The sequence below is a fragment of the Aquila chrysaetos genome, chromosome 9 (assembly GCF_900496995.4).
Source record: "Aquila chrysaetos chrysaetos chromosome 9, bAquChr1.4, whole genome shotgun sequence".
NCBI lineage: Eukaryota > Metazoa > Chordata > Aves > Accipitriformes > Accipitridae > Aquila > Aquila chrysaetos.
This window is the reverse complement of record NC_044012.1, coordinates 17,196,485-17,210,553: the sequence shown is the minus strand read 5'-3', so window position 1 is coordinate 17,210,553 and position 14,069 is coordinate 17,196,485. Positions and strand designations below refer to the sequence as shown.

Here is a 14,069-nt window from a genome sequence, read left to right as displayed (position 1 = left end):
GAGCGACTGCATATCAGTCTGACATCCTCTACCAGCTCCAGTCATGGTCAGTCGTCAGTGCTCTAAGGAAAGCAAAACAAAAACCAGAAGCCAAATTATACATCAAAAGGGAAACAGTTTCTTCTCCTGCACTGCAGGCAACCAGCAGACCACCTCAGAATGGGATTTATATACTATGTCAGAAAGAAACAGTCAACAAACAGTCCTTTCAGTCTACACCACCCCGTATCTACAACATCAATCTGTATAGCCAAGTACTCACATTACAAATTTCTTTTTTAAATTCCAGGATTACCCTGATTTCAGACATAAAGTCCTTTCCAGAAATCATACTAAACTTGTAAATAATCTTTACATTTTTTAGTGAAGTGATATATATGCAGAAATAATTGCTCTTCTCTGTGACATTTTGTACATTAATTGAGTGATGCATTATATAGCCAAAGCACAAGCTGAGCTGAAGACTTTAAAGATAATTTTTTTTTATTGGGAAGACGGGAAAGTCTGAGGATTCTGGGGAAGAGCAGTCCCAAAAGAAAAGATCTCATATAGGCAAGCTCAAGCCACATTAAGAATGTTGAAATGCTCTAGACATTGTCTTGTAACGGATTTCCCCCCCCCCCATCCTGATCAAATAACACAGCATCATCATGGATATGTGCATCTCTGAAAAAAAGAAAACGAAAAAAAAAAGCCCTTTACTTAGTATTGATATATTTGAAGCTTGTGGTATCCTAATGCCACCTGGCCAAGTGAGAGCATAAAAACATTGGAAATATTTTCTATTCAGATATATTTCTACTGAGATAGCATGAAAATATGATATCATTCTAGAAAGACTGAATTTAACAGAAAAATTAAGTTTCTGGGTAGATCAGGGGTTACAAAGAGTTACTACAAATATGGGATAATATTATTAAGGAGCAGTTATGAAGTGATGCTCTGGCATTCTTAAATTAGTGTTATGCTTACTAATGTTGAGAGAGACCCAGCATGAGTTTTGTGATCAGCGAAAGGACTGGTGCAGCAGAGATCAAATAACATATTTTATAGTCTGCTATTCAATAGATCCAACTCTGTGAACAAGATACTTAAGTTGTGTCTGATTTCAATATTGTTCTGAAAGAATAATGGTGAGGAAATAATAGCACTTTTGTAGTAGTAATGGTATTAGAAATATTAGAAGTATTTAGAAGCAGTAACAGTATTTTTGTTCGTGTCTGTATGTAGAACAAATGGGTGGAAACAAAGGAGTGATCTATGGTGCTGGAGAAGGTTTCATATTATGTGCTGAGCAGCACTCTATGACGATGTTTGCTATTTGAAGGTAATTCATAGCACAGTACAGATTTAGACTCAGTTCTAGTGTGAATTTAGCTGGATAGTGTGTACCTTTACTTGAGTATAGTTTTACTATTCAGTCTAATTTTGTTTGTTTGCTTTCAGCTTTGCATAATTAATTAAAAAGTCTGGTTAATGCAAGAGAAACAACATGTCCAACTGTTTCTCACAGATGTCAGTTGAAATGAGCTATCAAATTAATGCCATATGACAATGACAGTTTTGTAAATCATCCTTTGACCTGATTTGCCTCTGAAAGAGTTTATGCCAAAAATATTTATTCTAATATAGGCACATACCGACCATTTTTATCCCACCCACAAGCAATTTATCCTCGAGTCTTAATGTAGAAAAACTATTTGGAATTAGTTGGAAGTTTTGCTTGATAGAGGAGTCTAGTTTTGACTGCTAAACCAGCCAGTGCCAGAATCTAATTTTTACTGTTAGTATAATATATTATTATATTCTCTCTACTACTACTATCAGCAATGTTAATGATAGCTACTGATTTCCTTCTGTATTATTAGGAATAGGGAATATTTGTAATTGTTTTCAACAAGTAGAAGCTTGAGGTCACGGATCAACCAGTGTACTGTGCAATACACTCATGGGTCAAAATTCTCATTTAATAGCAAAAAGGCTCTGAATTTTTTTTTCAGTGAAATTTCCATGTTTCTTTCAGAGTCCTTTATTCCTAGTAAAGGAAAACATTTTTTAATTAAGCAGAAGGAATGTAATCATGGAATTGTTACATTTCTTTTATGGAAGCTAAAAAAATACACAGTATAATTAAAAATAACATATGATCATTAATGAAAAAGTCATTGTCTGTCCCTGATGCCAGAATTCTTGCTTGACAAGAAAGAGGGAAGAATCTGGCATATTAAAAGAAGCTGTTTATTGGAAAAATATTAAAATATACTAGAAGTTTCATTTTCATACATTATATGATTTAATACCATCCTACAAAAGAAAAGAAAAAAATGTGTTTGTACCTTTTTTTGAGTCTTTAGGGTGAAGAAAGAAGGCAGGAATTGTTTGGCAGATATTTTAGATTGTTTGCTTTAAAGTTGGGTTTTGTGCTTGTTTTTAACTGAGAACTATCATGAATAAGAAACAGTTGTTTCTCTGTTTTTTTTCCTGGAGGATCCCTTTGTCTCAAGAGGACTAGAAAGGAATCTTTCACAAAGATTTTCTCTCAGTTGTGGTATTGCTGATGTCAAGCATGCAAAAATCGTGAGTCAGCACTCCAAAAGTCACGAGACTGCATTTTAAAAAAAGTGATCTTGTAAAATATATATGTGGCACTCTTTTTTGAGCCTTTATGGTAAATGTATGGCATATTTTTATACTTTTTCTGCAAACTGAAATCTTATTTTTCAAAACAAAACAAGAAAAAAGAAGAAACAGATGAGCTTTCTCAAAAATTTGCATGACTCCCAGAAATGGGTGTCTGAAGAATGTTTGAAACGTTACAAACATTGCGACGTAATTGCAGGTGTTGGCAACATGGCAATTATTTGTGAGAACTTTGATCTAAATTGAGGTCAATAAAAACAAATGAAAAAACTGACTGAAAGAAAAGCAAAGAAACCTTCCTTTGCATTTCAGAAGCTTGGGCTGCTGTAATACCATTTGTTCAGCAGTCCTCCCAAGAAATCCTCCAGCTCAAATTCAGGAGAATAGGCCTCATGTATTTAAGGTTAAATAAAAAGACATATACACATCTGATTACCAGATACAAGATATAGTCAGATAATGACAAATAACACTTTGATTTTGGCAAAAAAACAATAGGCAAACTAGTGCAGATGCTGCTGTTACAAAGATATAAGACCTTTACCACAGTTTAAAAGACAAAGACTATTTGAATCTAACAACATGGTTTCTGGCCAGAAAAAGCTACAATTATTTTTAAAAATGTCACCTCATTCACATTCAATGATCACAGAAAATGGAAACATTTTAAGGAGTAATTGTAAACATCTGCTAAAGAAAAAACGAAAACATGACTAAGACAGAAATGAGTGCCAACATAAAGTATTGTGTGAACAGATCCACCAGAAAAACACCATTTCTGTGGATGGATTCTATTTGGAATGTGAAAAAATTGATGATTATAAAGAAGATCAGAATCCACCTAAAAAACATTTCACTTTAAGTCAGTCTGGCCGTCTACTCAAATATCAAGGAATGTGGCTACACTTGCATTTCTGCAGCAGCTTCGGCTCCTGCTGCTTCTCCTGCCGTGTTCCAACAGAAGCGTGTGCACAGGCACAGTGAACTGGACTCAAACTAATCTAACAATTTTATTCCTTTCTTTTTCAGCTGGGTTATTTTGCAACTGGATCAGTTAGGAAAAAGTCAATGGCAGTGCGGATGGTGATGATAGCTCATACAGGAGTGCTGCTAGCTTTCTAACCATTGCCTTGAAATACCGATTTCAAACTTTGGTGCTGTAATGACAACATAAGTGAAAGTAAATCAGATCCCTCTGTTTCTTAGAAAGCGTTCTCCCAAACTGAGGGCAAGAAACAAGTGGAAGGCATCTATAGATCTACACCTCAGCACAGCGTTTAAAGTTGTTGAGTGGCTTGCAAGACAGAGGGCTGCTTTGTCAGATCTATTTACTCCAGCACAGAGAAACAGAATGACAGTTAACACAGAAGAGAAAGTAAAGGTGTGAATTGCCCAATTTTCCAGGTAGAACTGTGCCAGTTAGAGATGTTTCCATGACCAGCTCATACCACTGACTGTAGAGATACAACGCCACGTGTCCTCTGACACAAGTGATCATGTGCACATTTTCTAAAATACTGCAGGCAGCCCGGGTTTGCTCAAGTCATCTTAATGCCAAACATTACATCTATAAACAGCTGTTCTGATTGAAAATGTTTTATCACCATCCTTTGGTAGAAGCTTGCAACTCCCCCAGTTCTGCTGGCTGACTGGTTCAGTTAACTTATTCCTATCTATCGCTTTCTGTAATTGGGGAAAACCAACCAGATTACATGCGGCTGTGGGCAGACAAGCTGTGCTGGGTTAAAAGGTTAGTGAGCACAGGTGTCTTGTATTGTCTTCTCATTCTGTAGCTTTCCCTGCCCAGAGAGTCTGCTGACTGTCCAGTCTCTGGTCAAACAGATGATACTTAGTCATCTTTTTTTTTTTGCCCCTCCTTCTTTTTGGTTGGTTTTTTTTTTTTTTTGGGGGGGGGGGGGGGGTGTACTGTGGTGGTTTGTTTTTTTTTAAACTGGATTAACCTGCTGTTTGAATTCCCTACATTGCCACAGGAATGCCTGCCCTTCTGCAGCACAGGGGGCAACACTGGAAAAACAAATACCTGCTGGCAAGGTAGGTGTGATTCTTTGCTCCAGTGGCAATGCTAGTTTGAGTACAAGGCAAACCATCAATTAAAAAAAAAAACCACAGGCCCATGATCTTCAGAATTGACCAGAATTGAGAGTGTCAAAAGGAACTTCCAGGAAATGGGAGTTCTAGGAGAAGATTCCTAGAGACCTTGCTGATTAGCTCTCTAAAAAACCCTTTGAAATCATAAGAACAACAAAGTAGCTTGATGTCTGTGACATATTATAGTTCACACTTGGGCTGCGTGCTGGTTATATTGCTAAGTTATAGGAGCTTGGAACCCTGAAGAAAGACTGTGATGGTGGAGGGTGGGTGGTATTTAGTGTTATGTTTATCATATGCTCTTAAATCTCAAAATACATATAGAGGTGGGGCTCGGGGAGGTGTGTTTTGCTGCTGGATGTCTAGAAATTCGGTATGTGGAGACATGAGGACTCTGAGCAGGTTGCCCCCATTTGGGTGTCAGTTGAGTCTGTGCTCTAGAAACATAGCAGGAAGCCCAATTTCCTTAAACTCCTGAGCGATCAAAGCCAAATACTGATGAAAGGCATCTTTCTAAGGGATTTCCTTGGAATATGGCATAGGATTTCAGAAGATCTATGATAAGTGGGTTTGAAGATCTCAAAATCTGTGAAATATTGACTGTGTACTTTCAAACTGCTTTTTTTTTTTTTGGTAGTTTGGTAATGGAGAATTGGCTGCTGGTTTTAGCCTGTGGCCAGGAAGACAATAACAGCAGTTGTATAATAAATCAGCAAAGAACCAGCTTTTGACATTCTCACAATGAACTGCGAGCAAGCTAGTACTTCCTGAGAAAGATATTCTATTCTTTTTATCTAGGTTGAAGAACCCAAAACAAAACCTATTTCCCAGCTCTGGAATCCCCACTATTGATAGAAGATGATTCTGCATAAAGAATACAGGTAAAAATAACATTTTTGCTTACCTTTAAGGAAATAAGAACTTCCAGAGGTGTCATAAGACTAGTAAATCTTATTAAACTGAGATTATCATCCTGAATATTTGTAGATAATAGGAAAAGAAATGGGGTTCAAAACTACCATTTTAATTAAGTACCAGCCCTCTAGGTTTATGGTGTGCTGCCTTCATTAAAGCCATAGGTCACAAGCCATGGGTTCCATGATACATTAAGCCTGGCTTTAGGCTCCTGTTACTGGATCAAAATGGTGCAATGAAATGATGCAAAGTATTGAAGTGGACTAATGCCTCCCTGTTAGTTCAAAATTTGTTTAAAAAAATGTTGACTTTTTACTTGCAGGCTTTATGCATGACTAGAAACCACCTTTCCAACATCTAATTTTAATCCTGTTTAAGTAGGACTCGTAATTTTTGTCATAGAATGAAAACCATAAAGCTGGCAAAAAAATACATATACGGTATGCTTTGGCTGTTTTCATAGAGTTGCCATTGTAAGCCTATGACTAAGAAATACTGATCATACACACTGAGGAAGTATTGATCATAACAGATCTGTTATTAACATCATGGAACCACAACTGTCTAAAGTCTTTGTTTTTCTGCTGGGTCAATTGCACCAGTCTAAAACTTGACCCACTGCTCTGTCTACTCCTGATACCTTTGATTATCCTACGTAAAATACTAGAAAAAGAAAGCATAAGTAGGAAGTTTAATATTCTCCCATGGTCTGTGTATTTTGAGTATAACATGTCTCAAACCACGATTACAGGCTTTTTTTCCCCAAAATATTTGCATTGTAGAAGCTAGTTTAAAGAAAAATGACCAGTTAAGTAAAAGTTGAATCTCTCAGCGCTATTTTGTGTTTCTTCCTTGTCTCTCCACTTTAAGCTCTGTTCTTATCAGATGGAAACCAGAAGAATGTTGGGTTTAATCGCTGATTGTAAATGGAACAACCTGTATTCTTAGCGGTGGTATTTGTTAGTTTTAGGGAACAGAGATATGGAGATGTTAGAGGACAAAATAAGATACCTATATTCCTTCATGGACTTCAGTGGGAGTCCCAGAAACTGCCTGAGGGTACAACATTTTTATTTTCTAATCATTAAATTTATCTGAGTTTTATGAGCCAACTACTTTTTTTTTTTTTTTTTTTTTTTTTTTGGTTAAACCAAAGTTAATCTGGAATAATTTTGTGTTCAGCAGCAGTATTGTTCAGATATACGCTAGCCCAATTAATGTGGAATTGTGCCTGCTGGACAGTTATTACTAGGGCATTGCCACCTTTTAGACGGGGTTTAGCAATTTAGCTCAGGAAAAGACAGAGAGCAGATATTATACTGACTTCATATGCAGACACTTTGCTTAAAATACACAAAATTAATGAGATGGAAATTTTTTTCTTCAGGGCCATGATGCATTTTTTTCTAGTAGGAGGGAAACAAAACTGGAATGTGATTGATGATGAGTCAGAAGGATATCAGTCTTTGTTACTGGCTCAAAAAGCTTCGAAATGGGAAAAGTGACAGCAGAATACAACCTTTTTATTTTCAGTACTGCAACATACTTCATATCTGAAGATACAGACTTTGGTTTTCATTTTACTGTCTTGATTCATCTGCATTGGACTGCAAAACAGATTAATTCAACTAAGTAACAGTAGCATGGCTTTCAGCTCCCCCATAACTAGCATAGTGTCTCCTTTATGCTAACTGAATCTTCTACCAATTTCAAAGGGCATTTTTAGTTCATGTGAGGAGAAGGGATTGAGCACAATTTTGTAGCCTGAGCTCTTTTCAGCAAGTGCTAAAATCCTGCATTTGGACACTAACATCACCACAACAAGTCTTTCCATCAGTCAGCGTAAGCCCTGCCAGCGCAGGGCTGTGAACGGCACCTCAGTATCTTCCCAGGGGTTCCCCTGCCGCACGCCGGGCTCCCGAGGTTTCTAGTGCTCCTGTTATTCGTGCTCAGCCTTAGTATAAACACCACATTGATATTAATGGCATGAGCATATCACTCTGGTTTTGCTTTAGAAAAACTGGATAAAGGAAAATGACGTCATACACGAAGCTGACATCCAGAGACTGCATAAAGAGCCCAAAAGTCTCCCTAGGTTCACTTAGGAACAAGATTAGGACGAGGGTTTGACTCTTCATGCTGACGATGCAGAGCTGTTCGTTTGAGGTTTAGTTTTGGTTGGGTTTTGATTGGTTTGTTGGGGTTTTTTTTGTTTGGGTTTTTTTTTTTTTTTTTTTTTTTTAACAGTTAACTTTAAGGGGAAATAATTATAAAAGGTCTACATGTTTACTTTTAAACACAGCATTTTTTCCACTCTGCCCCAAGTCTGACATTTTAATGACCTGCTTTGCCTTGGTTTTTACTGGCAGCATATATTGAAGGGGTATTTTATGTACAGTTTTAACATTTGAACAACACAGCTCCGTGTTCTGTCACTCTTTTATGTTGTGGAAAATGTCTTTTAGGTTTTTATTTCTTTTAATTGGTTACTAATTTGAGAGCATTTTTGCAAATGTCTTTAGAAACTTTCAGATTTATCATTGGTAAGGGCTATTAATTTAAGAAGAGCAAGCAAAGTAAAGGCTGCATATATTTTCACTCAAATTACTATCCTAAATGACTCCATGGGGGGTTTCTTATAGGGGTCACTGAAAGGCAGAAAGGAATGTTTTTACTTCTTTGCTTTGTCACAAAAATTAGGTTACAAGGGCTATAAATGCAGGTAATACTTTTTATTACTAGATTTTCCTCTGTAATGAATATAACATTTCTTCTTTTCATATAACGATACCCGCTGAATGTCTTAGTACTTCGCATGTTTACTCTTACCTTTAACAAGGGTCTAAAGTAATTCCCCTTTAAAAGGCTTGCAAGCAATCTGAAGGCAAGAAAGAAACCCTGTATGGCAGGATAGCTGCTGGAAGTGGGAGATTGAAGGGGGACACTGTCTTGCCTGCTGCTAACAAGCTCATCAATAACACCAATCCTTGAGTAGCTGAGGTAGCGAGAAGTAAAATCTAAAACTGGAGAAGTCACAAATCTGAATCAGAAAGACCAGAACATCTTGCAATGCAAAATACAAAATTGGTCACATATTTTCCTGCTATAAAACACATTGCTCTGCCAGTCTGCCAGAATCCACATTTACACGATTCTCTAGTTCCAAAAAGGGGTTAGTCTCACTATTGCTTTGAGATTTGGGTCACATTGTTAAACTGGGATAGCAGCTCCACCTCGGCGAGGCTCTTTAACAGCTGATCCAGCAAGCCCGCTACAGTTGTTCAGTACGACTAGGCTCGCAGGGCGCTCTCTTCGTGGGATTACACCTCCTTCCCAGCTTCGCTCTTCAAGAGGGCATTAATGTTCTCTGAAAGGCAGCCAGTCATCAGTAGCTCTGTAAGGCCAATCTACTTTGATCTTAGCCTCAGAAATAAAATGATGAGGGATAAGAGTTCAAAGTATAAGAAACTCAATATGAAAAGAATGTACCACATCTTAATAAGTAATGAGAATTCCCTCCATTCGTTGCTGTTGTAAGGAAAAATAGTTTAATATCTTTATGGGATTAGGACTCCGTAGTACTTTGCTAATGAGTGGCCAGAGCTATTAAGATTTTCCTTATGTCTCCAGATAGGCTGGCAAACAAACATCAATAAACAATGGCAAGCCTAAGACTGGCTATTAAGATTTTGATCTGGCAAGTATTTCATTAATGGGGCTAACATGTTGAGTTATTTTGATTGTAGACCCAACAAAGCAAATATATAACACAGAATTTCAATCTTTTCCTTACAAGCAACCTGAGGATTAAGGAAATTACCAGTAATGAATGGCGGCTTTTTAACAAAGTTTATCACAAATGACCCTGGATTCTGAAGTGTTTGCTATTCAAGTAGACGTAGATGGACGGGAGATTCAGAAAATTACCGGTGAGGACAAAATTCCATGGTTTTTACTGGTTTGCTCTGAACTGAGGAGATATCATTCACATGAACACTTAGCCTGCATAGCATTGACAAATACCAGCAAATTTAGCTTTCATAAGTGTATTTGAGAAAGATTAGCATACACCATTCAGTTCAAGTTTTAGTTTTTAGGTTAGCTGCCTTTCATATTAATCAGCTTTGTTTTTTTCAGGGCTGCCTTTTCTGTGTAAGAGCAGTGGGTGAATGCCATGTTTAATAACCCCTTACACCGACTAATTCCTTTTTCCAGCAATTGTGTGGTTTCCAAAAAAATTAAATTTGTATAATTGGAAGAAGAAACGTAGAAATGAATGTTGTTTGTCCTTAAAGTGCTAGAGAAGCTTATGTTTCAAGGAGTCACGTAGCCCTTTCAGGACCATTTACTGTTCCTCAAATTCCTTTCTATTTATTTTTCCAAGTCCTATAAGTATAGTAGGATTTAAGGTCAGCACAAGATACTTTTTCACTTGATCAGCTCAGATGCTAATTGTCGCAATGAAGTATAGCATACTAAGGAGAGTGAGATATTTCACATGCAAATTCTGATTTTCTGAGTGTGATGGCAGGAAATACTAGCAAGGATTTTCATCAGGTCAGTGTCAAAACCTTGTTTCCTTATTCACTTTTCATGACTGATAAATAGCCATGCCATCTCTCTCTAGTGTCAGTTCACCTACCTAGAAACAGGTTACTAAAGTCTCTGCTTGACAGACAGTGATTTCATTTTCCTCTCGGAAAATGTTTGAGAAGTATCAGTGACTTGTACAACAGAGGCCAAGCATGAAAAACTTGTCGGTCAAGAGAACGTCACCCCATAAATGTCCCTAGCAGCTCTTTTCTCCTTTTTGATTCGAAAGGAGAGCAACTTTAATTAATTTATTGGTCCGCATCTGTTTAACAGGCATATGTCTGATGGTTTTCTGAACACACCTGGTCTATTTTTTTAATGTAACCTCCAAAAAGATTTTGATCTTATTTTTAGCTTTAACCTTATAAAAATGTAACAGCACAAAGAATTCTTACAGTGACTAAACTCTTTTTTTTTTTTTTTTTTTTTTTTTAATTTAAATCCCAGTTTCAAAGGAATTTAGCCATGACCTGGATTTTAATTTTCTTGGGGATTTTACTAATGCTTGAGGGGGAAAATCTGGTACATTTTCAGCATATTAAATACCTGTTTGTGTCAAAGTAGTCATTAGATTTCTAATTCATTTGATTGCAGTACAGTGATACAGCAAGGGGTATGTCTGGATATTTATCATCTTTAGTTATGCTATCATTAGAATATGATTTCTTTATTTTCATTATTGGGACATGCTACAGTAAATGCACCTAAATATTGCTCAATTTTGAAACCACTTAATTATCCTGTCATTGGTGCAACATTATTTAATTTTACATTAAAATTGTTTTCCTGGAGACCTTAGCTAGATTCAAATAAACTGTTCATTTTTGGCAACCAGGAAGAAATGGAGTCCTTGTAAAAATCAGACTTTGGAGTGAGGAAGTTGGCGATTTTTTTCATTAGTTTCATAGGGCTCATTGTTCCTATTCTGGAAACTTTATAGCTGCAATCACCTACGGCTAGAATCTGATTTTTACTGAGGTGCTATAATAATTATACTAAGTACTTTCTGTTTGTCACTGACAAACAGCAATCCTTGAATGTCACTTAAGGAAAATAGAAACTTTTATGTTGTGGGTTAGTTTCCAAAACTTCATGGTTTGAGTTCTCAGGAATAAGTGCAAGCTTTTCATTAAACAAAACCAAACCAAACAAAAAAAAAAAAAAACTACCCTAGGTTTTGCATATAACCAGGAAATCTCTCAAACTCTTGAACATATTCACAGAGATGTTCAGGGCAGTGGGGAGGAATATATGAAAAAGAACAAGAACTTGCAGAAACTTTGAGTTCCTTAAATAAAATATTTTGCTAAGAAACTTAAATATGACTTACTGAGAACTGAAGGTTGACAAGTTTAACTAAATACTGTAATAGCAAAACAAACAAAAACCTTTCAGTTCGCTTGTGGATTAGCAGTTAATACTCTGAAATCCACAAGCTACAGCTATCTGTGCTGTTATAATCCAAAAGAAGAACTCTACATTTTGTGTTTTTCAAAGGAAGATCTTAATCACCTCTTTGTAAGCCACCAAGCCCCTTATTAAAAGTCTGGGCCCAATCCTCCCTTGAAAGAGTGGCCCCAGTGAACTATGGTCTTTGATCCTAAATTGAGAACAACTCCCACTGAAGGTAACGGTATGTGATTAAGGACTGCAGAATTTGGGCCACTGACATTAGTGAGACTGGCTGCTGCCGTGAGTAAAGAGCAATTTCATAAGATTAAGGACCACTGTTACATTTGGTATCTGTATTCTTATTAACTCTTCTTCATTATTTGTTCAGCTTAAATAAGATGAACAATATTACCTTGTTGTCAATACCAACATTAATCAGCGGAAACAAGTGAAAATGACTGCAGTGGGTTTTTTTTAATTAAAACTTATGTTTATAGCATAAATACTATCTAATATAAAAACTATCAATGATACAGTTGCTAGTCTTGCTCTTTGATATCATGTTTTTTAAATAAGTTAGTGACAATATGAATCATTAAACTTAATTTTCTGTTAACATTAACTTGGTCCCACACACATACAAATTGCTTTTCTGTCACACTAAATGTGTCCTAGTAGATGCATTCCGCAAGGGGACCTAGAGAGCTGGGACTGGCCACCTGCTCCAGCCTGGCACAGGGTGCCGTGTCCTCCGCTTCGGAGGGAAGGAAATAATGGAACATTCTCCCCTGATTCTTATGTGCAAATGTGGGCGTGTATAGTATAACATTAACAGCTGGGCTGTTCAGTTAACTTCTACAACCAAACCAGAGTAAAAGTCTCTCTGCTAAATGGATTAGGATTTTCTCCCTCCTTAGGGACTGGGGAGATCCCTCAGCTGACCCTGTACATTCTCTCTGTAAGAACGTAGGTAGAAGTACTACCCTGCAAGCTTAGGGATGGTAACTTTTCTGAGGTGGGGAGAGTGTCTGAACTGGATCCGTTTGCTTCTCTGTAACTTCAGTTTACCTATAAAACCAGGCCTTGTGACAGCTGTGATACTGAGGTACCAGAAACATCATTTGGGGATTAAAAAAAAAAAAAAAACAAACACAAACACAAAACCAGACATCTAACTTGCTCTACCTGAACTTTGTAAAAGTCAGTGGCACATTGCTGATTTCAGATTTTTGTGTTTGCCACAAACAGGAAATGTTGAAAGAACCTAGAGCTTAACAGCTTAGCTCTTTCCTTTGAAAGGAAATAGAATTAGAACCTGCATGTGCTTGGCTTATACTTCATAATACATTTTATTATTAGAATTATAAATTAGGCCCCTGGGCATCAAAATACAGCATAACTAAAAACATAACTAACCAAGGTAAATTGATGCCTGCCCTACTATATTTTACTACGACAGAATAGCAGAGACTGCCTCTCGCTCTGAGCCCTCCACTCTTAAGTGGGTCTATTGGCACCAATATTATACTGCTATAACTAGTCTAGGGCTTGAACCTGAGCCACACTCTTGGTTTCCATCCGTTCATCGCAACTGGAGTCTTGTAGGTTTTTGGCCGACTTTCACCTTCTACAGGTGGTGGAAGGCCAGCTGCAAGTGTGTTTATTCTCATTAGCTCTACAATAAGCCCTGAGCTTTTTCAGCGCTACTGATGGAAGAGAGAAGGGATTATCTTTTTTTGTGTGTGTCATTACAGACCTTTCCATGCTGGCATTTAGCAGTGGCATGATTCCATGGTGCAGGAGTCGGTCATTTGCTTAGCATTTGCCATAGGATCAGCAGTCAGCAAAGCTGGGAGAATGATACAGTCCTGTTTCCTTGATATTGCACAGTTATCCAAATCTGTAAAAACGGGGGTAGTAACGCTACCACACCAACTTGTGCTTGATGACTATAATCATGAATGTTTCTGAGGAGAGACAGTTATTTGAATCAAATTGGTTGCCTTCTTTGTAACTTCAGTTTATCTTGTGAAAATACTGTCAGAATAATATATGCTTCCCTTATAACCAAGAAGTTCTACTCTTGATCGATAGGACTTACATTTAATTTGTCAGGTTAATGAATTATTAGTCTTCCAGGTTTTTTTAGTACATTTCAGTCTTTTTATGCAGCAGACAGCTGTGGCAAGGCTGAGGTGGAAAAGTAGCCTAAGCACTGGTGCTAAACAGGGACTGGTACTCTTAGATCTCACTGGTGCTTCTTGTATAACTAAGGTGGAAGTACTGAGGCTAACACCAACAACTGTAGCCAGAAGTGATGCTGGGAGAGTGCCCTAGTGCTTGGGCTTGACAGTTTGAGACAGTGATTAGACCTGGGAACTCACCGTAGCCCTGATCAGAGGGTACAGGGCTGGGAAACA

General features: G+C 37.3%; 1 long non-coding RNA gene across 2 annotated transcripts in view; it reads left to right on the top strand.

Annotated features, from left to right (window-relative positions):
* Positions 1 to 857: 857 nt before the first annotated feature.
* LOC115345614 overlaps positions 858 to 14,069 on the top strand; it is a 32,051-nt gene continuing 18,839 nt past the window's right edge. The window contains exons 1-3 of one of the 2 annotated variants that reach the window (XR_003924886.1): positions 858 to 3,820; positions 4,632 to 4,692; positions 5,548 to 5,630. This is a non-coding gene — a long non-coding RNA (uncharacterized LOC115345614). The remainder of the gene's footprint in view (positions 3,821 to 4,631; positions 4,693 to 5,547; positions 5,631 to 14,069) is intronic. The other variant, XR_003924887.1, reaches the window with a different exon arrangement.